The sequence below is a fragment of the Erinaceus europaeus genome, chromosome 18, assembly GCF_950295315.1.
Source record: "Erinaceus europaeus chromosome 18, mEriEur2.1, whole genome shotgun sequence".
Lineage (NCBI taxonomy): Eukaryota > Metazoa > Chordata > Mammalia > Eulipotyphla > Erinaceidae > Erinaceus > Erinaceus europaeus.
Genome location: NC_080179.1, coordinates 1,992,921 through 2,018,734, shown reverse-complemented (window position 1 = coordinate 2,018,734; position 25,814 = coordinate 1,992,921). Strand labels below are relative to the sequence as shown.

The window sequence follows — 25,814 nt, the reverse complement described above, 5'->3', positions numbered from 1 at the left end:
AGTGTAGCGTCTTGTAGGTTGGTGCTGGATGTATGAGTAGCGTACACAAGTGCGTGTGAGTGGGACTGCCCAGAATGCTGTAAGCCAGTGTCAACTCAATGAAAAATAAAGCAGGCATTGATTAATAAAACAGTGTTGCTTAATAAATTATTCAAGTTTATTACACAGTCTATCAAAATTTAAAATTTCATTTGAGGATTAAATTTTATAATATACTCTTTCCTGGTTTTTAATATATCTCTGGTTGCTGGTCTTTACCAGGTTCTAGGCAGAACAAGATTCATAGGTTTCCTCAAGGTCGTTACATGTTTAGTAGAAGCAGAATACTACTGGACAAAGTTCAGAATTAAGCTCTCACCAGTTCAATACAGGAGTCTAACACCCAACATTTAAACACACTGCCTGGTCATTTCCACACTCATTTCTACTGGACTGCAGAACTCTCAGTAACCTTTCCATCCTGGGCCCACCAGGCCGCTCTTTAGTGAATGAGCATTGATTTCTTTATGCAGACGCGTTTTGCACTTGCTAATTCCTCTCATGTCTGACTGACTTATTCTATTTCAGCTTTAATATCACTCCTCTGTACCCACTGCTCTGACCCCTCCTCAGTTTTCTCTATTTGCTACTCTTTTGCTTGGTCAAGACCTCGAGGTATATATAGCTTGTCTGTGGTACATTCTTACTATATTGACTTTCTCTACCAATACCGTTTTTCAGTATTATAGCAATGTCTACGAACTTTGGCCAGAGCAAAACTTGTGTTTGTTTTTTTTTAACAAATAAAAGACCACCCATTAGAAAAAAAATTCTATTGGAAAATCATTTGTGAAAATAATGTCATGCTATGTAAAACTTGAATTTCATAACTAAAATCAAATATTACAAGAAAAGACATCTAAAACTAAATTGCTAAGGAAGATGACTAAAGATGATGATAGCTTAGTTCACAGGATATCAGTCACACTAACATGAGGGCTAAATTACACTATATCCCTTAGGTAATGAGAAAAATGATTCAAGTTACATTTCTTAAGTATGTTTTTGGGTTCATGCTTAATAAAGTACATAAACCAACTTCAAAATCAATCTGAATATGTTTGTTGGTAATATTTAGAATGTTGACTTTAGATGAGACTCAACTTATTTTTTATATGGAGTAAGTCTTAAAGTATCCCTGATTACTCACTTTGAGTAGTATATCATTTTCTCTTTCTCTAACTTAGTAAATTTCTTATTGGATGGAGAGATCCAGAAATTGAGAGGGAACAGGGAGACAGAGAGGAAGAGGGAAACCTGCAACACTGCTTCACCACTTGTAAAGCTTTCCCCCTGCAGGTGGGAATCTTGGGTTCAAACCCGGGTCCTTATACATGTAACATGTGCACTCAATCAGGTTCGCCACTATCTGGCCTCTAACTTAATAAATTTTAATTGACAAAACTTTTTACATAGGTATCACAGTATACAAAAATTGTCAGCAAATTTATAAAAATGAGGTGCCAATGAAATTCCAGTGAATTCACATTTTACTCACTGAACCCTCAGCCAGTGGCTCACTAGTGTGAGAGGAGGGGCAGTGGTCCTCTCTGGGGTCCCAGCAAGGCTCTCAGGAGCTATACAAGGCCCGGATGAAGGAAGTGGTGGTGGGAAACTGGAGACATTTGAGAGGGTCGGGGTCCTGTGTGGGATTTTAGATAATTATATCATTAGTTTGGTCTATATTGCAATTTCCTTTTCTTTCTTCTTACATTTCTTAATGGCACTGTGATACATCATTCAGTTGTTGTTCCATTTCTCTGAACCATTCAGCATTCAAGTCCAGCCCTCTGGTTTGAACGTAGCTGCAAGTACGTTCTAGAAGGAACTTCAGGGCCCCCTTGCAGTGAACTGTCCGTGTTATTCTTCCATCACCCCTTGCTTCTCTTCTCCCATCACCCCTTCCTTCTCTTCTCCCATCACCCCTTGCTTCTCTTCTCCCATCACCCCTTCCTTCTCTTCTCCCATCGCCCCTTCCTTCTCTTCTCCCATCGCCCCTTCCTTCTCTTCTCCCATCGCCCCTTCCTTCTCTTCTCCCATCGCCCCTTGCTTCTCTTCTCCCATCGCCCCTTCCTTCTCTTCTCCCATCACCCCTTGCTTCTCTTCTCCCATCACCCCTTCCTTCTCTTCTCCCATCACCCCTTGCTTCTCTTCTCCCATCACCCCTTCCTTCTCTTCTCCCATCGCCCCTTGCTTCTCTTCTCCCATCACCCCTTCCTTCTCTTCTCCCATCGCCCCTTGCTTCTCTTCTCCCATCACCCCTTCCTTCTCTTCTCCCATCGCCCCTTGCTTCTCTTCTCCCATCGCCCCTTCCTTCTCTTCTCCCATCACCCCTTGCTTCTCTTCTCCCATCACCCCTTCCTTCTCTTCTCCCATCGCCCCTTGCTTCTCTTCTCCCATCGCCCCTTCCTTCTCTTCTCCCATCGCCCCTTGCTTCTCTTCTCCCATCGCCCCTTCCTTCTCTTCTCCCATCGCCCCTTGCTTCTCTTCTCCCATCGCCCCTTGCTTCTCTTCTCCCATCGCCCCTTGCTTCTCTTCTCCCATCGCCCCTTGCTTCTCTTCTCCCATCGCCCCTTGCTTCTCTTCTCCCATCGCCCCTTGCTTCTCTTCTCCCATCGCCCCTTCCTTCTCTTCTCCCATCGCCCCTTCCTTCTCTTCTCCCATCGCCCCTTCCTTCTCTTCTCCCATCGCCCCTTCCTTCTCTTCTCCCATCGCCCCTTCCTTCTCTTCTCCCATCGCCCCTTCCTTCTCTTCTCCCATCGCCCCTTCCTTCTCTTCTCCCATCGCCCCTTCCTTCTCTTCTCCCATCGCCCCTTGCTTCTCTTCTCCCATCGCCCCTTCCTTCTCTTCTCCCATCGCCCCTTCCTTCTCTTCTCCCATCGCCCCTTCCTTCTCTTCTCCCATCGCCCCTTCCTTCTCTTCTCCCATCGCCCCTTCCTTCTCTTCTCCCATCGCCCCTTCCTTCTCTTCTCCCATCGCCCCTTCCTTCTCTTCTCCCATCGCCCCTTCCTTCTCTTCTCCCATCGCCCCTTCCTTCTCTTCTCCCATCGCCCCTTGCTTCTCTTCTCCCATCGCCCCTTGCTTCTCTTCTCCCATCGCCCCTTCCTTCTCTTCTCCCATCGCCCCTTGCTTCTCTTCTCCCATCGCCCCTTGCTTCTCTTCTCCCATCGCCCCTTGCTTCTCTTCTCCCATCGCCCCTTGCTTCTCTTCTCCCATCGCCCCTTCCTTCTCTTCTTCCATCGCCCCTTGCTTCTCTTCTCCCATCACCCCTTCCTTCTCTTCTCCCATCACCCCTTGCTTCTCTTCTCCCATCACCCCTTCCTTCTCTTCTCCCATCACCCCTTCCTTCTCTTCTTCCATCACCCCTTCCTTCTCTTCTCCCATCACCCCTTCCTTCTCTTCTTCCTAGTGCATTTGTGCTCCCAGCTATGAATTCTTCTGTAGTTAGCTCCCCCTTAACGACTTCGACTTCTTTTTCAATTTCTCGTACCTCCACATCTAAATAAAGCACACTGGCAAGTCCCACAAGTTCTCTATGTCTGACATCAGCACGTTGGTCTTTCTCGATGCATTCGGAATCATTTGCAAACATTCCGGGCATTTGCCCCCCACCCCCGTGTGCTGTGCAGCACTTTTTGGTTTCCAACCACTGTGAAGGATCACTTCTTCGTGTTCTATCCATGCTGCTTTGGAAAACAGCAGTGCAAGTAAAGAGGACGAGGGCGGGAGTACAGCAACCTGTCACGGTCAAACAAGGCTGTGACGGCAGCAGTGCAGAGTGACTGTGTAGCTCCACATGCCTCTGGGTAACAGTAGATGAGATGCTCTGTGTCTGCACTTGTGCACACTTCAGAGTTCTCTCCCTGAAGACCCAAGGACACCTACGCTAAAGTCCAAAGGGTGCAAAAGGGGCATCATCAGAAGGATGAGAGGTGTTCTGTGTAAGAAAAAAGCAGTCCTCCACATGGGAGATTTTTAAAAGTCTCATCACTGTTACAGCGAGTATTCAAGAAAACCTGCAAAGTCTATGGTTAGCAACTAATGTAAATTTCCTTGCACATATAAGGATAATCTAAACTGAAGCGATGTCTAATATAAATTATTTCTTTCTAGGTAGCTGTTTATCTTGGAAATAGTATCCCATAGGTGGAGTGCAGAATTTTCTTTTGTTTAAATCTTTGTTATCTCTATTTATTGCATACATGCAGCCAGAAATTGAGAAGGAAAAGGAAGAGGAGGAGGAGGAGGAGGAAGAGGAGGAAGGGAGAGAGAGAGAGAGAGAGAGAGAGAGAGAAAGCCTCCCCCCTGCAGGTGGGGACCAGGAGCAGGGGCTTAAACCCTGTCATCAGACATTGCTGGTGGATTTAACCAACTGTGCCACCACCTGGCCCCTCAAAATTTTCTATAGTATTGAACTATGAACGTATATGCTGAAACTCTAATCAAATTTATTAATTTATTATTTTGGTTGTTGATATGTTCAATAGTAGTTTGGAGCAATATAACTAAAGCTTTAAAATTAAAACCTCTTGACAACTGGCAAATTTTACTAATAAAATATCTAATAAAGTGTTCTGCCTACATGCTAAATTGTAGGGAATTTCTTCTTTTGGGAAAAATGAACACCAAAATTAGTGCTTCATCTTTTTTGCTGTATTTTAAATTTATGGCATCGTGTTTTTTTTTTTTTTTAAATCTATACTGTGCTTTAACAAATTGAGGAGAAATGCTTAAAGATGCTTACTCTGGGGGTCAGGCCGCGTCACACTTGGTGGAATGCACATGTTCACATCGGCAAGGACACAGATTCAAGTCCCCAGATGCACTCGTAGGGTCAAAAGTCCACAAATGTGAATCAGTGCCGCAGGCGTCTCTGTTTCTCCTTTCTTACTTCCCATTACTCTCCTATGCCATAGAAAGAAAAAAAGAAAGAAAGAGAGAGAAAAGAAGGAAGGTAGAGAGGAGGGGAGGAGGAGAAGAAGGAAGGAAGGAAGGAAGGAAGGAAGGAAGGAGAGAGGAAGCAAGAAAATGACTACCAGGAGGGGATCACCGCACACTGTAATCCTCACTGATAACCATGCTGGCAATAAAACAGTCAGAAATATTCAGTCTAAGACCTTATTACCCTCCTATGATTTTTCATGAATTTGTACTCATCTGTCACAATAAAGAACTATTTTTTAGCTAGTGATTAATCATGTTCAGGCGTTGGAGATTATCTGATTGCTTGTATCCTTAATGCGTCTATGTTTAAATAATGACTCAATATCCCATCATGCTTGTCACTCAGTTCTTTGTTACCTCAATTAATAAAAACTTGAAAATGCTGTCTTTAATTCTTCTATTAGAATTTTCAGTAATTCCATGCTTTTGCTCAATGACAGGCTTAGTTCAACAAAATTAAAAGAAAGAGAATATTATATTCCAGAGTGTGAAATGAATTTCTAAACTTCTAAGAAACACATCATCACTCTTACTAAATAACTTTTTTAAATGTATTTATTTATCCATTATTAGACAGAGAGAGAGAAAATGAGAGATGAGGGGGAGACAGAGAGGGAGAGAGACAGAGAGACACCTGCTTCATCCCTTCTGAAGCTTTCCCCCTGTAGGTGGGGAGCAGGGCCTTGAACCTGGGTCCTTGCACATTGTAGAGTGTGCACTTAACCAGGTGTGCCACAGTCTGGCCCCACTAATTTTACACATCTAGTTTCTGCAGGATCATGTGTACTGCTTACTGACTTGTGGATTTCATCCTGAAACGTGTCTGGAAATTTCCATACTTCCTGAAATGAAAGAATTAAAAACAACAACATGGAAATTCAGCAGTGGACACTTACTTTTGTGCCTTTAGCCTGAGTCCCTCTCACCTTCTAGTTGTATCTTTAACACTCCAGCGTTTTCCTGGCTCTATCATAAATTAGGCATTTATGCTGGAAGAATCAGTGAAGTTTGCAAGGATCACAGCATTTTCTCCTGCTCTAAAATGAAGCTCTAAGAAGTACTTGGAGCAACATAATCCCTGAAGCATGGACAGTCTTGTGAATTTTATTCATAGACAAGCCTTTTTTTTTTCTTTTTAAAGAAAAGCTATACTGAGAGTAAAAAGATTTTCATGATCTTAAGCCTCTCTTTGGGTCTCATCAATCATATGGAGTTCCTAGCATCTAAAAGATGCGAGTCAAGGGAGTCAGGCAGTAGCGCAGCAGGTTAAGCGCACGTGGCGCAAAGCACAAAGACCGGCATAAGGATCCCGGTTCGAGCCCCCGGCTCCCCACCTGCAGGGGAGTCACTTCACAAGCGATGAAGCAGGTCTGCAGGTGTTTGTCTCCCCCCCTCCCCCCCCGTCTTCCCCTCCTCTCGTCATTTATCTCAGTCCTATCCAACAACAACAATAATTACTACAACAATAAAAAAAATTTTCAAGTCAAGTGAGAGAGAGATGGAGGGGGTCATGGAGAAAGAGATTGGTAATCATGAGGTAGAGGGTGAGGGTCACCTCCATCAGGAACGTCATCATAAGCCCTCCTGGGGCCTCTCCAGGACCTGCCCTCACTGGAGAGCAGCCATGGCAGGGACTCCCCACTCTCTGAAGGGGATGCTGGTCAACCTGCTCTGCCCCTCAAGGAAGACGGGTCCTGACATGAGAGCAGCCTAGAAGGTTCCAGCTGTGACCATGGACTGTGAACTCAGGCTGACAGGGACTCGGAGGCCACACAGGCTCCAGTGCTGATGTGAATAGACACGGGCCCTGGGTCAGATCAATGGGGTAAACATTTAATTTTTTTAATTGTTGCTGTAGTTATTATATTGTTGTTGATGTTGTCGTTGTTAGATAAGACAGAGAGAAATGGAGAGAGGAGGGGAAGACAGAGAGGGAGAGAAAGACAGACACCTGCAGACCTGCTTCACCACCTGTGAAGTGACTCCCCTGCAGGTGGGGAGCCGGGGGCTCGAACCGGGATCCTTACACCGGTCCTCATGCTTTATGCCGTGTGCGCTTAACCTGCTGTGCTACCTCCGGACTCCTGTAAACAGTTAATTTTATCCATAGACTTTCTTCTAGTTTGGGAGCTATTGTTTCCCCTAATCCAGCTTTCTCCATTCTGACACCATCTTCCCAGACTGTACTTTTAGTCCAACTGCATGTTAGCTGTCAGGCTCAGGCAAAACTTACTGAAGTCTGGCCCCAGGAAAATTTTCAATAAACAGAAACTCAAAAATAGGAACAAGCAGATGAAACTTGGGTGTTCTTGTGAAGAGAAGCTAGGAAGTCTATTTTAAGTATGCTCCAAGGGGTCCATGACTTTTGTTAATCATTATTAAATCACTAATAAAATTTAAAAAATAAAAATAAATATTTTCTGTCACAAATTAAACACCCATGAAAATAAAAGCATTAATAATTATATTAGTGTGCCTTAAGAAGACAGACAATATGTTTTTATAATGTGTCTAATAAAACTATTCATATCTCACAGAGAAGCCACATCATAGCAAGATTGCTTCATATTTCACTGGAAAGAGGTAAGTAGCTACAATCCATTTGCTGAGGTCAATTCAAAACTTGCTTTCTTTCTTCTTGTTTTGTTTGAGGAAAGATGAACAGCCTGGGGAAATTGCCTTCTCACCAAGTCCTCTTTCTGTTGGTCCATGGTGCTTTCAAACACTGCCGTAAGGTCTGATCAGTGTGTTTGCACAGACATTTGACAGAAGCTCACCTTTTCCAAGGTGAATTGCTCTTAGGAAAACATATCATAAAAGGCATTTTATCCTTAAAGCATGGCATTTTAGAGGTCAGAATAGTGCTTCTCCTGTTAAAAACATTACTAGAAAATGATTCCTAACAAATAATAAACACCTGCCATTGTACATACAGAAAACAGAAGCGAACTACTTTTCAAGTCAGCGACTCAGCTCTCTTTTCCTGGTTTATGATCAAAACCACTAAATACCTTAGACTTTCAGTAAATGGACTGATACCTTATTGTCACGTTTCAGCTTGCAAACTCTGTATCATTCTACTTTAAACCATCCTAAGAAGTGGTTGTCCACATTGTGACTTCACGTCCCTAAAGGGATCTCTGGAGATGATGCCGCAATGATGGGCAGGTTAATCCTGAAAGATGGTGAAGGTTAATGGTGAAGGTTAATCCTTCACCACCTGTGAAGCGACTTCCTGCAGGTGGGGAGCCGGGGACTTGAACCGGGATCCTTCCTCATAGCGCCACGTGCACTTAACCTGCTGAGCTACCACCCGACTCCCCAGACGTTATTTTCTATTTTCTTTTGCTTCAAGGAGATATTTTGGAAGGTTGTTGATTGAAATGATGTATTTCCTAAAATATAAAACATTTAGCAAAGGATGTGGCTTCTCGTTTATTATTTTGCTATTGCTCGTGTCATTTTTTTAATGATCTCAAACACAAATATTTCAAATGTGCATAGTCACCTCCAAGTTTATTGATTTCAAGAACTCTGTTTAGCATCTGCTAAACAACAGGGTTTTGTCTGTGTGCTGCAAATCAACAGTCCAAATGCTTACACTGCCGTCCCATTATGGCTCATGGCACACAGTTCTGAATCGGTATTTCAATAGCCTGTCATGTGTGAAAGAGGGAATTATATACATTTGGCCAGGGATGAGGGATTAAACCCATCATCTCTCCATTTCTTCTCTTGGAAGCTGGGTGTAGCTATATACTAAAATTGGGAGCTAATGGGCAGAAATTTCAAATCATAAGGAAGCATAGTGTGTTGAAACAGGTGTCCTTCCAAGGACACATCAGATGAAATAACAACAACTATTCAAAAACCAGGCTGATTTGGAAGATGTTTAATACTTGAAAATTTGCAAAAGCTTAGCCACACCTGTAAGTCTTTCATGCTAGTCTAGTCCATTTGGACACTCAATACAAGTTTTTAACAGTAAAGTAAAGTAAGGGGGTCAGGCAGTGGTGCACCTGGTTGAGCGCTCACATACAATGCAAAGGGACCCAGGTTCAAGCCCCTGGTCCCCACCAGCAGGGGGGAAGCTTCAGGAGCAGTGAAGCAGGGCTGCTTACTCTCTCTCTCTCTCTACCCCTCCTCTCTCAATTTCTCTCTGTCTCTATCTAATAATAATACATAAAGAAATAAATAAAATGATACAAAACAAATTACAAGTAAAATAATAACAAAAATAAAAAGTTAAAAAAAAACAGGCAGAGCATAATCAGAAGTGACCGCCTAGTAGAGTGAGAAGAGCAAAGTCTTGAGCTGAGTGTCACAGAGCTGTGGTGGCAGGTGTGGGATAATGCTACAAGCCTCCATTGCTATTCTTCTTCTTCTAGTGTTTGCCCTTCTTCCGTAGCCAGTCAACAGCATCAGGTTGAGCCTGATATAAAGTTTCGAGACCTCCTTTGAATCTGGAGAGGTGGCAGTCGTTGACTCTGTGGGTCATAGTCTGTCTGGAGCCGCAGGGGCAGTTCGGGTCGTCTCTGGCTCCCCAGCAATGGAACATAGTGGCGCACCGGCCATGGCCTGTTCGATAGCGATTGAGGAGGGCCCGATCATAACGTGCTAGGTCAAAGCCGGGTGGACGCTCGCAGGGGTCTGTGATGAGGTGTTTGTTCTTGACCTCAGCTGACTGCCAGCTCTGTTTCCAAGAGTCTGGAACAGAGAAGTTCAGTGTAGGCGTAGGGGACCAGATTGGTTGATGAGACGTCAAGTGTTGTCCATTGCTATGATCCTGGAAAGCACTGGGAACCACTAGCAGGACCATTGAAATGCATGCATGTCAACGTGACACGGAAGCCAGCAGTGGGGGTATAAGAGGATGATGGAACAGAGACGAAAAACGTTGTTTACCTCCAAAAGTGGTGCTTTAAGATTCCAGAGTGGAATAAGTTGCAAAATATTGCAGACAGGATAAAAGGTAGTACAGTTAAAAGTACTGTGTTTCAATATAATTAATTTTTTTGTTACCAAAAATATAGAAAAATTTAGACAGGTGGATTCATAGACAGAGATATGTTCCAAAGACATTTTACTTGATAATTCATTTTGTAAGTAAAATGTTACAAGCTTCAACCATATGTTAAGTGCACAAGGACTGGCACAAGGATCCTGGTTTCAGCCCCAGGCTCCCCACCTGCAGGGGGTAGCGTCAAAACAGGGAAGTAGGTCTGCAGGCGTCTCTCTTTCTTTATTTGTGTATTTGTGAAAGTGAGGCTGGAGAAGCAGAACATCACTATGGAAACTGTAATGCAGGACTGGAACTCTGGACCTCATGCTTGACAGTCCATTTCTTGTCTGCAGGCGTCTCTCTTTCTTTATCTGTGTATTTGTGAAAATGAGGCTGGAGAAGCAGAACATCACTATGGAAACTGTAATGCAGGACTGGAACTCTGGACCTCATGCTTGACAGTCCATTTCTTCTCCATCCTACCACAGTCCAGGCTGCTGCACATCTGTTTGCCTCCATCCTCACTCATCCCCTTGTTTCTGGTCATGAACAAACAATATAAAACTCACAATTTTTTGACTATTTACAAAAAAGTAAATTGCCTTGAAATGCTTTTAGTTCCTGGGAAATGTAATTTACATAAAAACATCTTAAGAGTTTTTGGTTTTTTTTCTTTTTCATTGTATGGTCATCTAAAGACCATTGTGAAGAAAAATTTATTTTATACTTTAAATACATATTTTGTTTACTTAGAATATCTTCCAAGTCATCAGTCTAGGAATAGTCATTTGGTCTTTCTAATTTAGACAAATTCATATTTTTATTAATTCATAGATATAGTTATATTCAGATAATTTGTTGATAACGTGTTTGCTATCTCTATTGATAGTCTCATAATAATAAAATCATATAAAATAATAAAATTTTTCATTACTTAAAATTAGAGTTACGTTAATGTTTCTTTATATAGTCCAAGAGATAGAGTTTAACTGTCTATAGTTGTTAACTGAATTAAACCCTCACAAAATTCAGATGTTAAATTCATAAAACATAGTATTTCACAATAAGTCTGCATTTTGAGGGTGATCTTTCAAAGGAGTAATTAAGTTAAAAGGAGGACATTAAGATGGGAGCTAATTTAACTTTACGTAAATGTAAAAGACATTAGAAGGAAAAAAACTCTTGACATTGCTAGATGAAAATAATAATAACAATAATGAAAACAATCATACCAATAGGGCTGGAGAAATTGTATAATGGTTATGCAAAAATGCTTTCATGTCTGAGTCTCTGAGGTTCCAGGTTCAAACCCCAGTACCACCATCAGCCAGAGCTAAGCGGGGTTCATGATGCTGATGTTGTTGTGACCATCTGAAAATCAAGTGTGCCTATTCAGGGACCATCAGACTCTACTGTTTCACACAGCTAAGCTGTGATTTATTTATTTTTTTTGCATGACAGCCATATCAGATTTATATATTTTTTAAGGCATTAAATTAACACACTGTAGTCAGAGGGCTTTAGTTTACTTCAAATTTTATGGAAAAACATGAAGATATATACAGACCGACGTGGGTAAAAATGCCGACTAGACTACTTAACAGTTGTCTGTTTTACAAAAGCTCACTGGGCTTCAATAATTCCATTCCCATTTGGGGATGAATTTGTCTGCCTCTGAAGAATACAGGAAGTTAAATGAGTCTATATGGAGTAAGTCCAGTGAAGTCATTAATTTCACTTAATAATTTTTAAAATGGATTTCTTCTTGTTTACTTTAAGAAAACTTTGGTTCTTAACTAAAATATATGATGTAGCTCATATTTACACAAGACCACATTTTTAAAGTCCAATGATATTTATTGGTAATATTCATTAACAAGAAGCTTCACAGTAAAATAGAAATAGTATGTGAGTAATATTAATTAAATGAATAGCTTAGAGGTCAGTATTGTTCCTTTTAGAGGATGGGAATGACCTGCAGAATCACATTTCATATCACCTGTGCTATAGATACTTAAATTTATACTATATTTGTTGAATATTTATGTATTTTTGCCTCCAGGGTAATTGCTAGAGTTTGGCGGCTGCACTATGAATCCACTGCTCCAGGAGGCCATTTTTCTCATTTTATTAAATTTGTTGTTGTTGTTGTTGTTACTGCTATTGCTGTTGTTGGATAGGACAGAGAGAAATGGAGAGAGGAAGGGAAGACAGAGAGGGGGAAAGACAGACACCTGCAGACCTGTTTCACCACCTGTGAAGCGACTCCCCTGCAGCTGGGGAGCCGGGGGCTCGAACTGGGATCCTTATGCCCGTATTTAGCTTTGCACCACGTGCGCTAAATCTGCTGCACTACTGCCGGCCCCCTGTAAGTTTAGTTGTTCATTCACACTAATCATCTTTCAGGCGACCAACTGCCGTATGTTGCTCAGAGGTGCAATGCAGGACATGTGCACGCTCTCAGAAAGTTTTTGTGACTCGTGTTTAGAACATACAAGACACAGGGCAGACAGTTTAGCAAGGAAACAAAACGTTCACATCTCCTACCACAGCACTGGTTTCTTATCAGGCAGGAAGTGTTGGTAGCATAAGAACCATGCTTAATTTTGAGGATAAGAAATATACACACTTTTCTGAGTTGATATTACAAAGTGACATTTTCTTTATTCATAATAAAACTAGATATAGTTCCATAAACGTGGCTTCATCTCCTTTATGATAATCATGGAATAAGATAATTAAATGATGCTTATTAAAAATCCCCGTGGCGCTTAACATTTCAAAATAATGTATTTCCTATTATCAGATATCAAAGGAAGGGAAGAAAACAAACAGTGGAGAGAACATTCAAATTAATTTATCCTATTAAAACGTCTACCCATGGATATCAGTTCTTATTACATTCTGCAGCCTACAGGAATGCAGTGACACTGTAGAGAAATCACATCATGCTCAAAATAAATGAAATTGGATACTAAGATAATCAGGAAAGCTACTGCTAAAAAAAAAAAACAAAAAACGCTTTTTCCTTTTTTAAACCAACTCAAAAAAGTAAACTAATAAAACAAGTCAGAACTTTCATTACTTCGTAGGGCTATAATATTGGTACATTAGCATTACATTAAAATATGTTTATAATATTTTATCAATTAATGTCATTATAAACTAGTAGAGTTTAATTTTATGATGTAAGACATTTTTTATTCAGCTAGCTAGCAGATTTTAGGTTTTGAGTTTACAGAAAATAGCATTCTCATGCCCCCTCCAGCCCTCCACCCCAATCTCCACCAGTTGTTATTACAACTCCACCAGTTGTTATTAACAAGTTTCATTAATAGGGCATATCTGTTGCAAATAAGAAGTCAATATTGGGGGCTGGGTGGTAGTGCATTGGGTTAAGTGCACAAGGCGCAAAGAGCAAGGACCGGCAATAGGATCCCTGTTCAAGCCCCCGGCTTCACAAGCAATGATGCTAAATCTGCAGGTGCCTTTCTCTCCCCCCCTCTGTCTTCCCCGGCTCTCTCAATTTCTCTCTGTTCTATCCAACAACACCAACCACAACTACAACAATGGCAACAAAATGGGAAAAACAGGCTCCAGGAGCAGTGAATTCGTAGTACAGGCACCAAACCCCAGTAATAACCCTGGAGGCAATAAATAAATAAATAAATAAATAAATAAATAGATAAATAAAGTCAATATTGATTCACTGCTACTAAATAAACTCTAGAATTTGGGCCTTCCAGAGTTGCAGTAATCACTAACAAGACATGCTTCCTAAAATAACTGTAAAATTAACAATAAAATAAAAAACATAACTGGACACCTAATTAGAAAACCATCAAATTGACCTGGTAAACACAAAACTGCTTCCTTCCTTCCTTCATCCTTCATTTCCCTCTTTCTTAATTCCTCTTTCTCTTTCACTGTCTTTTTCTTCCTTTAGGAAAATTTGTGTTCTTAACTAAAATTAATGTGTCATTTTTTACTTCTTAATAGTCTTCTTAAGTATCTCACACTTACTCAGGATGATATTCGTGAAGTTATATGGTCTTTATTAATAATACTAACCACAAGACTGCCCAGCCCTGGTTTATGGTGGTGTAGGGATTGAACCTGGGACCTTTGAGCCACAGACAGCAGAATCTCTGCAGAACCTTTATGCTCCCCCCACTACAAAGTGGTTTCTCAAGGTGAGTAACTGTACAGACAATGGTTGGGGGTGTGGGGGGGGAGAGTAAGCAAACACTCTGAGCTTGAACCCCGGTGCGGTGCGGTTATCAGCAGCACGACAAGGCTAGCAGCACTGGAGCAGGGCAAAGCAGGGGAGAACTGACAGGTCAGCCTCAGGAACCATCCTCAGGAGGCCCGGTGCTGACCTGCCCACAGAAACTCACCTTTAGGACCAAGAAAACAAAAACTCACAACTGAACCCACGGGAGCCAGCCTGGCCAAGTCCCACACGGACTCAGCAGAGAACTTCTTGGATGGAATCAGCTTTCGAGAGAGCTGCAATGTTGTTTGCATCCCAGGAGAGACAGACTTGGCCCTGTAAGCACGTGTCCTCACCTATGACACTAACAGCAGTGAGGTCAGGGTGCAAGAGCTCACCCACTCCGCGTGCATCACCCTTTCTGGGACAAGCAAGGCCCCATCATGCTCCCATAGTTTATCTTTTTGCCTTTTACCCTCTTCGTCAGCTTCTAGCATTATAAAATAGAATAGGATAGGATAGGATAGGATAGGATAGGATAGGATAGGATAGGATAGGATAGGGTAGGGTAGGGTAGGGTAGGGTAGGGTAGGGTAGGGTAGGGTAGGGTAGGGTAGGGTAAGGTAGGGTAGGGTAGGGTAGGGTAGGATAGGATAGGATAGGATAGAATATAGAACAGAATATAGAATAGAAAGAATAGAATATAGAATAGATTAGAATAGAATGTAGAATAGAATAGAACAGAAAATAGAATAGAATAGAATAGAAGTATAGAATAGTATAGAATAGTATAGTATAGAATAGAATAGAATATAGAATAGGATAGGATAGGATAGAAAATAAAAGAAAAGAAAAGAGGATAGGATAGGACAGGATAGGATAGGATAGGATAGGGTAGGGTAGGGTAGGGTAGGGTAGGGTAGGATAGGGTAGGGTAGGGTAGGGTAGGGTAGGATAGGATAGGATAGAATAGAATATAGAACAGAATATAGAATAGAAAGAATAGAATATAGAATAGATTAGAATAGAATGTAGAATAGAATAGAACAGAAAATAGAATAGAATAGAATAGAATAGAATAGAATAGAATAGAATAGAATAGAATAGAAGTATAGAATAGTATAGAATAGTATAGAATAGTATAGAATAGTATAGAATAGAATAGAATAGAATAGAATAGAATAGAATAGAAAATAGAATAGGATAGGATAGGATAGAAAATAAAAGAAAAGAAAAAGAAAAAAAAGAGGATAGGATAGGATAGGATAGGATAGGATAGGATAGGATAGGATAGGATAGGATAGGATAGGGCAGGACAGGACAGGACAGGACAGGACAGGACAGGACAGGACAGGACAGGACAGGATAGAATTCATCACTACAGCCAGAGCACTACCTACAGAAACACATTGGAAGCTGCCCTAGATAAAAAAGGCAAAACAACTGAGGGGGGGAAATTCTATAGAAAAAAATGAGTCTACACTAGAAATCTACAAAGATTCATTGTTGAGGAATCTCTGAATTTTTGATAGATCTCTGAATTACAATACTTGTTATTTCTCTGCTGAACTTTTTTTTTAATCACTAGAAGCTATGTATTATACTAGACATGTCAAAAATTCTTTCTTATTTCTGGAGTTCTGCCTCCACCCCCCTCCAGGGGGGTGTTTTGGCCACATCAGGGCAAACACAGACATTAGCCAGCAGCCTTCGGGTTACAGGAAGCCTGTCTTATCTGATATCCCTGACTTATGTTTACATCCTTGGGGAAAGATCAGGGCCGGCAGGGTTAACAAAGAATCTAACAGAATAGCTAGAAGTGGAGATAGCAAGTCTGTTGCAGAGTGGTCTGCATGTGATGAGAGAGGTCATGCAGCTATGGGTGGCTTTACCATGCCATGTATGGCCATGAAGTGTTTATACTTGACACATCTGTCTGCACACAAACCCAGTATATTAGAAGCACAGTGGTAGGTTCTGCACAAAGAGACTGGCGATCGAAGAGGCAGATATGGATAGAAGATGGGCAGAAACACAGGAAGAAGATTCTCAGGGGCCAGGCAGGGGCACAACTGGTTAAGTGCTCACCTTGCAGTGTGCAAGGATGCAGGACCAAGACCCGGTCCCCAGCTTCAGGGAGAATCATTCATTCTAAGTCTATACCCTTCTGAAACCTCTGGCCTTTTTTCTTTCTAAGTAGCCAAACCCCCCACCTCACCCCACATAGCTAATTAAATCATTAAAAATAAATAAATAAATAAAAAATCTTTCCTTTCACCGCTCTTTTATGACTGTTCTTTTTCTTATCTTTTTCTTTTTTCTCTTTCTTTTTTTTCTTTTTCTCATTCTTGTCATCCTTTCTTCCTTAATCCTACAGCTTCCAAAGCCACAGGCCCCAGCCCCAACACCACCAAATAGTGTGCTTTTTTGAATTCACTGATACACATTTGGGAATTATTTGGGGGAAGAATTCTGACTCAGAATGGACTCTCACTGTGAGTGTCTCTGCTCAACTTCCCTTCCTCCTTTAGCTACCCCTAGAATATACAGTGGATAGTAGATTTGCTTAACTGTCTATTTCAGCTATCCTTGTCTAGTCCTGAGGCTTTTTTGTTTGTTTGTTTGTTTTTCTCTTTCTTAACAATCAGCTGCCTCTGATCACAAGGTTTGAGGTAATCTGTGACAGGGTTTTTTTTTTTTTTCTTTTTACCCTGCACTATTTTATTATTAATATTATATAAAGGCATATATCTCCCCCCCCCTTTAGGTTGATCAGAATTAACTCTTAGGGTATCTTTCATTGCTAGGATAGTGGGCATCTTATCTATTGTGGAAAGAACTTGTCTCGTTACTCCTACCTCCTCTACAGACTATCCCCTCCCTCCTCCTCCTAGCTAATTAAAAAAATTAAATTAAATTAAATTAAAAATAAAGTAATCAAAAAAACCTTTCCTTTCACTGTTCTTTAATTACAGCTCTTTTTCTTATCTTTACTCTTTTCTCTTTCTTGTCTCTTTCTTCTTTTTTTTCTTTTTTTTTTTTTAATCTTGTCATATACTTCTTCCTTCTTCTTTGCCTTTCTGAATTTGTGAGTTATTTTGGGGAAGAAATCTGACTCAGAGTGGACTCTCTATGTGTGTATCTATGCTCTACTTCCTTTTCCCCTCTTGTTACCCCTAGAATATACAGTGGAGAGTAGATTTGCGTAACTGTCTATCCTTGCTATCCCTTCTTTCTTTTCTCTTTCTTCCTCACTGGGATTTGGTTACTATTTTTTCAGGAACTGGAGAAATTGTCTGGCTAACTGGTAGTGATTAAACTGCTTCAGTTCAATACTTGCTTCAGTTGCTACTGTAATTCCTGAGGTTGGTGAGTGCAATTGTCATAAAGGTATTCAGTACAGTGTTGCTTGTACTCAAGACACAACAACTGAGGAACAACAGAGCATAAAAAAAGAAACACATAAATAAAAAAAATGGGTGCATCAAAAACAAATAAAACTGCTACTCCAATGAATGAAGACAAGAGCCCAGAAGAAACTAAAAATCAGCCAGAAGTAACCATAGATAAGAAAAGTATGCAAGCAATAATAAACTTATTAATCACAGAAATGAAAACAACATTGGAGGAAAGGAATGGCAGTATTAGGGAAACAACAGTTGAGACCCCCAAGGAAAATACTGATTATCTTGAGGCAATTAGAGAACTGAAAGCTGAAATAGCTGTAATGAAGAAAGAAGCTGAGGCAAGGGAAAGCAGACTAACAGAAGCAGAAAACATAATTAGTCAGACAGAGGATGAGTTAGAGAAAACGAAGAAAGAGGTGAAAGAGCTTAAAAAGAGATTGAGAGACACTGAAAACAACAACAGAGACATATGGGATGATCTCAAAAGAAGTAACATTCATATAATTGGCCTGCCAGAGGAAGAAAGAGGAAGGGGAAGCAAACATTCTAGAGGAAATAATAGAAGAAAACCTCCCAGAACTGAATAACAGAAAGGACATCAAGATTCAAGAGGCCCAGAGAGTACCAAACAGAATCAACCCAGACCTGAGGACACCAAGACACATCATAGTCACAATGAGAAGGAGTAAGGATAAACAAAGGATCCTAAAGACTGCAAGAGAGAAACAAAAAGTCACATACAAGGGAAAACCCATAAGATTATCTGCAGACTTCTCCACTCAAACTCTAAAAGCCAGAAGAGAATGGCAAGATATCTATCGAGCCCTGAATGAAAAAGGGTTTCAACCAAGGATAATATATCCTGCTAGAATTTCATTCAAACTAGATGGAGGGATCAAAACCTTCTTAGACAAACAACAGTTAAAGGAGGCAACCATCACCAAACCAGCCCTGAAAGAGGTTTTAAAAGACCTCTTATAAACAAGAACATCACTATAATACTGGCAATATATCAGAGCAAACAAAAAAAATTTTTTTTCAACAATGGCACTACAATACATTAAATCCATAATATCAATAAATGTCAATGGCTTAAACTCACCCATCAAAAGGCGCAGAGTTGGGGGATGGATCAGAAAACATAATCCAACCATATGCTACTTACAAGAATCCCATCTGTCACAACAAGATAAACACAGACTTAAAGTGAAAGGATGGAAAACTATCATACAGGCAAACGGACCACAAAAAAGGGCAGGAACAGCCATTCTCATCTCAGATACAATAGATTTTAAATTAGATAAAGTAATAAAAGGCAGACAAGGATATTACATAATGATTAGAGGATCAATCAGCCAAGAAGACTTAACAATCATTAACATCTATGCACCCAATGAGGGACCATCTAAATATGTCAAGCACTTACTGGAAGAATTTCAAAAATACATCAATAGTAATACAATAATAGTGGGAGACTTCAATACCCCACTCTTACACTTAGACAGATCAACAAAGCAGAGAACCAACAAAGATACAAGAGAACTGAATGAAGAGATTGACAGACTAGACCTCTTGGACATTTTCAGAGTCCTTCACCCCAAAAAACTGGAATACACCTTATTTTCAAATCCACATAACACATACTCAAGGATAGACCACATGTTAGGCCACAAAGACAGCATCAATAAATTCAAGAACATTGAAATCATCCCAAGTATCTTCTCAGACCACAGTGGAGTAAAACTAACATTTAACAACAGACAATTATTAAAAGTCACAGAATTTGGAAACTAAACAACATAATCCTTAAGAACCACTGGGTCAGAGATTCACTCAAGCAGGAAATTCAAATGTTCCTGGACACAAATGAAAATGAAGACATAACCTATCAAAATATTTGGGACACAGCTAAAGCAGTACTGAGAGGGAAACTTATAGCCATACAATCACATACTAAACACCAAGAAGAAGCTCAAATGAACAACCTTACTGCACACCTGAAGGACTTAGAGGAAGAGGAACAAAGGAACCCTAAAGCAAACAGAAGGACAGAAATCACTAAAATTAGAGCAGAAATAAACAACATCAAAAATAAAAGAACCATACAAAAGATCAATGAAGCCAAATGTTGGTTCTTTGAAAGATTAAACAAAATTGACAATCCCCTAGCCAGACTCACCAACCAAAAAAGAGAGGACTCAAATTAATAGAATTGTAAACGATGCAGGAGATATCACAACTGACACCACAGAAATCCAGAGAATCCTGCGAAACTTCTATAAAGAACTATAGGCCACCAAGCTAGAGAATCTGGAAGAAATGGAACAATTCCTAGAAGCATATGCCCTTCCAAAACTGAACCAAGAAGAACTAAAAAATCTAAATGCACCAATCACAGACAAAGAAATTGAAACTGTTATTAAGAACCTCCCCAACAACAAAAGTCTTGGACCAGATGGCTTCACAAATGAATTCTACAAAACTTTCAGGAAACAGTTAGTACCCATACTTCTTAAGCTTTTCCATAAGTTTGAAGAAACAGGAATACTCCCTTCCACCTTCTATGAAGCCAACATCACCCTGATACCAAAAGCTGATAGGGACAGAACAAAAAAGGAAAACTACACACCAATATCTCTGATGAACATAGATGCCAAAATATTAAACAAGATCTTGGCCAACCGGATACAGCAACATATCAAAAAGATTGTTCATCATGACCAAATGGGATTCATCCCAGGAATGCAATGCTGGTTCAACATCTGTAAGTCAATCAATGTCATTCACCACATCAATAAAAGAAAAGCCAAAAACCACATGATTATCTCAATAGATGCAGAGAAAGCCTTTGACAAAATCCAACACCCATTCATGCTCAAAACTCTACAAAAAATGGGAATAGATGGGAAATTCCTCAAGATAGAGCAGTCTATATATAGCAAACCTACAGCCAACATCATACTCAATGGACAGAAGCTGAAAGCATTCCCCCTCAGATCGGGGACAAGACAGGGCTGTCCACTGTCACCGTTACTCTTCAACATAGTATTGGAAGTTCTTGTCATAGCAATCAGGCAAGAGAAAGAAATCAAAGGAATACAGATTGGAAGGGAAGAAGTCAAGCTCTCACTACTTGCAGATGATATGATAGTATACATAGAAAAACCTAAAGAATCCAGCAGAAAACTACTGGAAGCTATTAGGCAATATAGCAAGGTATCAGGCTACAAAATCAATGTACAAAAATCAGTGGCATTTCTTTATGCAAACACTAAATCTGAAGAAGAAGACATCCAGAAATCATTCCCATTTACTGTTTCAGCAAAATCAATCAAAAACCTAGGAATAAAGTTGACCAAAGAAGTGAAAGACTTGTATGCTGAAAACTATGAGTCGCTACTCAAGGAAATAGAAACTGATACCAAGAAATGGAAAGATATCCCATGCTCATGGATTGGAAGAATAAATATCATCAAAATGAATATTCTCCCCAGAGCCATATACAAATTTAATGCAATACCCATCAAAGTTCCACCAAGCTTCTTTAAGAGAATAGAACAAACACTACAATCATTTATCTGGAACCTGAAAACACCTAGAATTGCCAAAACCATCTTAAGGAAAAGAAACAGAAATGGAGGCATCACACTCCCAGACCTTCAACTATATTATAAAGCCATCATCATCAAAACAGCATGGTACTGGAACAAAAATAGGCACACAGACCAGTGGAACACAATTGAAAGCCCAGAAATAAATCCCCACACCTATGGACATCTAATCTTTGATAAGGGGGCCCAAAGGATTAAATGGAAGAAGGAGGCTCTCTTCAATAAATGGTGTTGGGAAAACTGGGTTGTAACATGCAGAAGAATGAAATTGAACCACTTTATCTCACCAGAAACAAATCAACTCCAAATGGATCAAAGACCTAGATGTCAGACCAGAAACAATCAAATACTTAGAGGAAAACATTGGTAAAACAGTTTCCCACCTACACCTCAAGAACATCTTTGATGAATCAAACCCAATTGCAAGGAAGACTAAAGCAGAAACAAACCAATGGGACCACATCAAATTGAAAAGTCTGCACATCCAAAGAAACTTTTAAACAAAGAGACCCCTCAGAGAATGGGAGAAGATCTTCACATGCCATACATCAGACAAGAAACTAATCACCAAAATATATAAAGAGCTCAGCAAACTTAGCACCAAAAAAGCAAATGACCCCATCCAAAAATGGGCAGAGGAAATGAACAAAACATTCACCTCAGAGGAGATCCAAAAGGCTAACAAACATATGAAAAACTGCTCTAGGTCACTGATTGTCAGAGAAATGCAAATTAAGACAACACTAAGATACCACCTCACTCCTGTGAGAATGGCATACATCAAAAAGGACAGCAGCAACAAATGCTGGAGAGGATGTGAGGACAGAGGAACCTTTTTGCATTGCTGGTGGGAATGTCAATTGGTACAGCCTCTGTGGAGAGCAGTCTGGAAAACTCTCAGAAGGCTAGACATGGACCTTCCATATGACCCAGTAATTCCTCTTCTGGGGATATACCCCAAGGACTCCATAACACCCAACCAAAAAGAGGTGTGTACTCCTATGTTCATAGCAGCACAATTCATAATAGCTAAAACCTGGAAGCAACCCAGGTGCCCAACAACAGATGAGTGGCTGAGAAAGCTGTGGTATATATACACAGTGGAATACTATGCAGCTATCAAGAACAATGAACCCACCTTCTCTGACCCATCTTGCACAGAGCTAGAAGGCATTATGTTAAGTGAGTTAAGTCAGAAAGATAAAGATGAGTATGGGATGATCCCACTCATCAACAGAAGCTGACTTAGAAGATCTGAAAGGGAAACTAAAAGCAGGACCTGACCAAATTGTAAGTAGGGCACCAAAGTAAAAGCCCTGTGGTGAGGGGTAGACATGCAGCTTCCTGGGACAGTGGGGTTGGGAGTGGGTGGGAGGGATGGGTCACAGTCTTTTGGTGGTGGGAATGGTGTTTATTTACACTGCTAGTAAAATGTAGTCATATAAATCAGTAGTTAATTAATACGAGAGGGGGAAAATTAATTGTATGTCTCGAAGTTTTTCAAAACACGAACTGAATCTTTTTAATATATAGGCTGTGTATTTGATATGCAGACTCTCTCAAAAGCCTAGACCAAGTAGATCAGAAGCATCCAATAGCACAGCTATATACAAGATACTGGGTACTGTACAGCAAACCCTAACAAAAGGACTTTTCAAAGTTAACCCAATTACCAAATAATGTGATGATAACATTAACTATTGAGTGTCTTTTTGAACCCTAAGACAGCAGGAACCTCACATCTCCACTATAGAGCCTCTACTTCCCCCAGTCCTGGAACCCTTGGATAGGGCCCACTTTCCCGTATGCCTCTCTCAATCCATATTAAATAATATTGCATCTGCAGATCACAACCTAACCAACACAACGATGGCCACCTCAACATGCTTCACTTCAGACTGTGTCCAGAGACTTCACGTGTGGAATGACAACCCTTCAGCTTCATTACTCGGGTGAGACCTTTCCTTTCATAGTACACTCTAATTCCATCTCAGGTGGTTCACTTTCTAACAAAGTCCCAAAACCTAGATATACACCAGTTTCTGTGAGAGAGAGCATATGTTCACACGTATCCATAAACTACTGCAAAATATATACCTGAAAGCAGAAGTGCACTAGAGTTTGCAGTGAGTACCCCCCTAACACTTCCTCTCCACTATTCCAAGCTTTGGGTCCATGATTGCTCAACAATTTGTTTGGCTTCATATATTAACTCTCTTTTCAGACACCAGGTTCCAGATGCCATCAGGATGCTGGCCAGGCTTCCCTGGATTGAAGACCCCACCAATGTGTCTTGGAGCTTGGGTCCATCCTACTAGGGAAAGAGAGAGGCAGGCTGGGAGTATGGACCAACCAGTCAACGCCCATGTTCAGCGGGGAAGCAATTACAGAAGCCAGACCTTCTACCTTCTGCATCCCACAATGACCCTGGGTCCATGCTCCCTGAGGGATAGAGAATGGGAAAGCTATGGGGGGGGGATATGGAGATTGGGTGGTGGGAATTATGTGGAGTTGTACCCCTCCTACCCTATGGTTTTGTTAATTAATCCTTTCTTAAATAAAAAAGAAAAAAAAAGAGATTCTTAGTCAAAGGTACTGAAACTTTGAAAGATTTTTTTTTCAGACCCACAGGTAAAATGTTCTTTGAGTGCGAGTCATGCTCACATGGAAAGCTAGTAGAAAACTTGACCACACTTAGAAAACAGTATCAGTAGTAGATGAAAAAATAAGAGTTGTAAGGAGTGAAGAGAGGATGATAAGGTTTAGGAAAAATGAAGCAACTATAGAAGAAATATTACAACTCTGAGCCAGGTGGTGGTCTAAAATGTAAAGTGATTTCATGATTGGTCCACAATTTGTTTGGCTTTGTATGTTAACTCTCTTTTCAGCCACCAGGTTCCAGATGCTAGAAGGATGCCAACCAGACTTCCCTGGACAGACAACCCCACCAATATGTCCTGGAGCTCCACTTCCCCAGAGCCCTGCCCCACTAGGGAAAGAGAGAGACAGACTGGGAGTGTGGATCCACCTGTCAACACCCATGTTCAGCGGGGAAGCAATTACAGAAGCCAGACCTTCCACCTTCTGCATCCCACAGTGACCCTGGGTCCATGCTCCCAGAGGGATAGAGAATAGGAAAGCTATCAGGGGAGGGGATGGGATACGGAGTTCTGGTGGTGGGAACTGTGTGGAGTTATACCCCTCTTATCCTAAGGTTTTGTCAATGTTTCCTTTATATAAATAAAAATAATCCTATATCTTATAGTACGTATAACATCTGTTAGCTTGGTGATGTTTCACACGCAACAAAATTCATCAACCACTCACAAAAAGTATACCCTAGTTTAAATTCTCTAAGGTGTATTATAAAAGAAGTCTTTCAAGGAAATTTGAAGAAGACACTGAAAAAACCCACTTCATTTTATACTATTACTCATCAGCAATGTTTTAGTTCCTCAATGAAATAACATCTTGTCATTTGTTGTCCTAGAAACTAAAGCTCAGAATTTGAACAAAAGATAATCAGTTCCCCGACTACACAGGAAATCCATGGAAACCTGAATAAATTGCCTTTTTTTTTCTCTCTTTACTCACATATTTTCTAAAGTAGCTTTAAGTTTTCTGAAGCAATTGTACACAGTTAGGGAGACACTTTCTGAGTTGTTTATTGTTAACATATATTTCTTTAAAATTCCCATGCTTAGCCATTTGTAGATAAAAGCTATTTTAGATTTCAAAAAAAAAGTCAAAGGATTGTTAAGACTGAGCTCACCCAGTGACGCCTTGCCGTACGTATGGTCTTGTGTTGCTGGCATCACCAGGGAGCACAGGACACTGGGATCCGTGAGGCAGGGATCCAGGGAAGGGGAAGCAGTGTTGTGGTGGCTCAATGTCTCTCTACAACAGAAAGAATTAAGATGAAAAAACATTTATTTTAATACTACTATTGACATTGTCCATGTGCCATATTATTCAAATACTCTATTTAAAATTTTTAAATTATCTTTATTTATTGGATACAGACAGCCAGAAATTGAGTGAAGGGGGAGAGAGAGAGGGAGACAGACAGAGAGACAGCTACAGCCCTGCTTCATTACTTGTGAAGCTTTCCCTCTGCAGGTGGGGACCAGGGGATGGAACTTGGGTCCTTATTCAATGTAACATGTTCACTCAACTGGGTGTGTCACCACCTGGCTCCTTCAAATATTCTTACTTAATTTTTCTATATTTTTAATTGTCCCATAAATTGCTTACTTATTAAAATTTTATTTAGAACCAAGTCCTTGGTAGAATGTTATTTTTCTTTCTGAGTAATTTATTATTGTTATGTAAGCATTTCCATTGTTATTTTGGTTATTGTTAGCTGTTGATATAGCGATTTGTTATAATCAAACTTGTTTTTATTGAATATATTAGATCAGTGAAAAATAAAAAGTAACAGGACTAACAACTGTACCATAATTGTAACAGAATTGAACTGAGAAGACTGTGTTAATGTAATTCACATAAATATTAGTACAATAAGTGCGAAGGGACAGAAAGTACAATGAGATCATTCTACATAGACATATGAAATGATGTTGCATATTTAAATTCTG

At 40.4% G+C, this 25,814-nt stretch overlaps 1 long non-coding RNA gene across 1 annotated transcript in view; it reads right to left on the bottom strand.

Annotated features, from left to right (window-relative positions):
• LOC132534296 (uncharacterized) overlaps positions 1–25,083 on the bottom strand; it is a 91,796-nt gene extending 66,713 nt beyond the window's left edge. The window contains exon 1 of the long non-coding RNA XR_009546019.1: positions 24,989–25,083. This is a non-coding gene — a long non-coding RNA (uncharacterized LOC132534296). The remainder of the gene's footprint in view (positions 1–24,988) is intronic.
• Between the last annotated feature and the right edge of the window lie 731 nt (positions 25,084–25,814).